Genomic DNA, 4,542 nt, shown 5'->3' with positions numbered 1-4,542 from the left:
AATACCTGCTTTTCCAATTAGGGTTGTAAGCTAGCTAGTAATACCTGCTTTTCCAATTAGGGTTGTAAGCTAGCTAGTAATAGTAATATATATTTACTTCTTGATAGGATAAAACATGCCATGTGTTGTTTATCAATGTTCAATATCAATACCTTGTCAAATTTCTATCAAGAATATACACATATGCCAATTGCTTTTAATCTCTTGTGGAATTTTTTTTTTCTTTTTTTCCAACCCACTGATTGAACAAGCAAGGTGAAACCGCACACTTCAGTTAGCAAAAATGGTTCTCAAATGTTATGTAGTATTTTATTTTATTTATTTATTTATTTTTCTTTTGCTCCTTTATATAACACGCACGTGCCTATTCTCATTGACGTATAACACACACCCAATTATAGTATATGACTATTAGCCTTGTTGAGTCTTCCCAACACTTGTCTGACGCTCGTGACATAGTATTGCATGGGGAGTCATTGACATAACTTCTCATTGATTAGTATATAATTTTTTATTTCCCTGGCCCTCTTTGTATAATACTGTTAATCAGTTTATTTATTAATCTATTTATTTACCTGGTTATTAAGTTAGTTCCTTTTTATTAGTATTATTATTATTATTATTATGATGTTGAATAAGTTATCTTAATGCTCCATATCTTTCGATACCGAATTAAATAATAACACCGACTTTTAATTATTTCTATGTCTGATGCCTGTTTTAAACCCAAAATTATGATGGTTTAAGCAACAAATAAAGTTCTAAGACCTTATGTTATCTTCTTCCCTTACCAAGAGGAAAGGAGCCACTGAATAATTACGGTGCAGTACAGTAGTTAACCCCTGGAGCGAAGAAGAATTGTTTGGTAATCTCAATGTTGTCAGATGTATGAGGACAGAGAAGAACATGTAAAGAATGGGTCTAACTATTCGGTGTATGTGTAGACAAAAGAAAAATTATCCGTAACCATAGAGATGGATCCTATATGGCTAGTCAAAGGACCCAATAACTCTCTGGCTGTAGAATCTTAATGGGTTGCTGGTGCCCTAGCCAACCTACTACTTTGTAATGACAGAGAGACGAGATGAATGAAAAAGAGTTCATTCAACAAGACAACGAGCTTATATACAAATAGTTGAGAGCAAGAATGGCACAAAATTCAAACGGTACAAAACATGCAATAGCAAGCTGAAATAAGTTTCTATTATCAGTGCCGGGGAGAACGAGAGATGATAAAAAGACAATATCGTAACTGTACTAGCGTGTAAGAAACGCGTGCGGTACACACACGAGCTTCTCAAATCCATAAGCTGTAATTTTCACCTTTGGTTTAATAAGCGTATAATTAGTCTAGTTAATAAATAACAATTGATAATTAACTCGGTTGGTGGGAATATATTCACATCCTAATGATCTTCCCACATCTCGTAAATTGTAATTTCCATCTTTGGTTTAATAAGACATTCTAAAAGCGTGTAATCAGGCCAGTTAATAAATGACACTTGATAATTACTCACCCGGTTTGTGGAAGATTTATTGATTCCACTCGTCGATTTTCCTGTAAATCATCATCTTGTCATCGGGAAGTCTCTGCTTTCAATTTCACAAGTCAGAGAAGCTGGTCAGCCTTAGTCAGGCATTTAGATAAACATCTAGAGATATCGCAGTAACGGCGAAAACAAAACCGAACAAGGAGGCCGGTTATCGTGCGCCAATCTCTCTGGGCGGCTGTCTTGCATGTTGTTCAAGAGTTGTCGTACTTAGTATTCAGAGTCGGCCGTCGAGTTTTGACTGACTCCATAATGAGGCCTTTTGATTGGTGCCGAAAGCTCGATCTTAGATCGTCAAGAGATTTCAATCGTCGCTTCGTCCCATTCGGTTAGATAGATGTTACGGCTTGATAGGCAGCAGCCAGGCACCGTCAGGAACACTGTGAAGACTGAAATAAATATTAATTATTGATAATGTGTGATAACCATTTTATTTTTCGTATGCAGGCTGAATTAAGACGTATGTACATGCATACTTATATTTTGTATGTCCATATTTTTATCTCAAGTCAAGCTGTCTTCATAAAACAGTGTCTGATACCAGAGAAAAATCATCAACTTTCTGAGTATTAATCACTTCAGTAATTATTCATCAGGAACATGCCAAACCCGCCACACATACAAACCGTAATTCTCTCGTATCCTTCACTCATTTTGGTGTTATTAGATATTAAGGTCCTTTCTTTTTAATAAGTCTTTCATACCATCTACGCAACGCTTTCTAGGCCTTCATTTCCTTCCAGCACAACAGTTACACTTTTTGTTCGCTAACACACTCGGCCATTCTCTCCACACATACAAACCATAATTCTCGCGTATCCTTCTCTCCCTTTTGGTCGTATTGAATATTAAGGTCATTTCTTTATAATAAGCCTTTCATACCATTTATGCAACGACTTCTAGACCTTCATTTCCTCCTAGCACAACCATTACACTTTTTATTCGCTAACATACCTGTCGGCCATTTTCTCCACACAAACTAACCATAATTCTCTCGTATCCTTCACTCACTTTTGGTGTTATTAGATATTAAGGTCCTTTCTCTTTAATAAGTCTTTAATACCATCTATGCAACGACTTCTAGACCTTCATTTCCTCCTAGCACAACCATTACACTTTTTATTCGCTAACATACTGTTGGCCATTCTCTATACACATACAAACTATAATTCTCTCGTATCCTTACTCCATTTTGGTCTTATTAAATATTAAGGTCCTTTTTTTTTCAATAAGTCTTTCATACCATTTACGCAACGCTTTGTAGTCCTTCATTTCCTTCCAGCACAACCATTATACTTTCTGTTCGCTAACATACTGTTGGCCATTCTCTCCACACGTACAAACCATAATTCTCTCGTATCCTTCACTCACTTTTGGTGTTATTAGATATTAAGGTCCTTTCTCTTTAATAAGTCTTTAATACCATCTATGCAACGACTTCTAGACCTTCATTTTCTTCCATCACAACCATTACATTTTTTGTTCGCTCGTATACTGTCGGCCATTCTCTCCACTTATTCAAACCGTATGTCTCTCGTATCCTTCACTTTATTTGGTCGTATTGAATATTAAGGTACTTTCTTTTTAATACGTCTTTCATACCATTTACCCAACTCTTTCTAGACCTTCATTTCCTTGCAGCACAACAATTACACTTTTTGTATGTTAACGCACTGTGGGCCATTCTCTCCACACATACAAACCATAATTCTCTCGTATCCGTCACTCCCCTTTGGTCTTTCATACCATTCAAGCAACGCTTTCTAGGTCTTCGTTTCCTTCCAGCACAGCCAATACACTTTTTATTCACTAACATACTGTCGGCCATTCTTTCCACATGACCGAATCACTAGGATTTGTTCTGATCCATCGCTACTTACGCCAACCTTTTTGACACTTAAATGTATCACCCCATTTGTCACAACTGAGTAATCAGTTCATCTTATTAACTAAATTCTCCTTGTTTCTTTCATTCGCTATCAGCGTCCACACTTCACTTCCCTAAAGGATAATTGGTTCAACAATCCTGTTTCCTGGTCTTTTGCGCACATTCTGCTTCCTTTCTTGCTTCTTTGCTTACTTCTTGCCATCATCCATCTTTGTTTTACTGCCAGATACGTATGCGAGTCTCTCTCTCTCTCTCTCTCTCTCTCTCTCTCTCTCTCTCTCTCTCTCTCTCTCTCTCTCTCTCTCTCATATTACAGTCGATTCACAATCAAATGTCTGTCTTAATTCACCCTCTAGGCCATCAGAAACTTAAGATTCCTTCAAAGAAACCCGCCCATACCGTTATTTCCTTCTCCTGTTCAGTAATCGAACCCAGGGTCCTGTGGTGTTAGCAGAGAGAGAGAGAGAGAGAGAGAAAATCAGAGTGCCATTATGTTATAAAGAACAAGGATTTTATATATGAAATCAAAGACACAACACATTTATATATATATATATATATATATATATATATATAGAGAGAGAGAGAGAGAGAGAGAGAGAGAGAGAGAGAGAGAGAGAGAGAGAGAGAGAGAGAGAGAGAGATAGGTATTAGAATATCACAAATCCAAGCGATTATTAGCCCCACGTAATAGACTGAACAAACGATTTTCTTTGAGATGGACTTGCATGCACGGCCATCATGTACGTGCGTGTATTTGTCTTGAGCAGCCTCGTGCAGATTCTGCGGTGGTGGTCAACGCTATATTGACTTTGAAATGGACTACAGAAGGATTAGCCTAGTGGCATCTCCAGGTTTTCGCGTTGCCATTATCTTTTCTCGGAGCCCGTCCTCTTGCGGTTTTTTACTCGGAACCTTCAAAGCTAGTCTTCCGATGATTTTAAATTTTACTACCATCTGCCATTTCGCTTCTAGTTATTCTTTGTTATTCTTTATTAGGGTAGAAGAGACTCTTTAGCTATGGTAAAGGTCTATAGGAGAAGGTCAGTCCAAAATCGAACCATTGCTCTCTAGTCTTGGGTAGCGCCATAGCCTCTGTACCAT

This window comes from Palaemon carinicauda, chromosome 29 (genome assembly GCF_036898095.1).
Source record: "Palaemon carinicauda isolate YSFRI2023 chromosome 29, ASM3689809v2, whole genome shotgun sequence".
Lineage (NCBI taxonomy): Eukaryota > Metazoa > Arthropoda > Malacostraca > Decapoda > Palaemonidae > Palaemon > Palaemon carinicauda.
Note: the sequence above shows the minus strand (reverse complement) of the source record.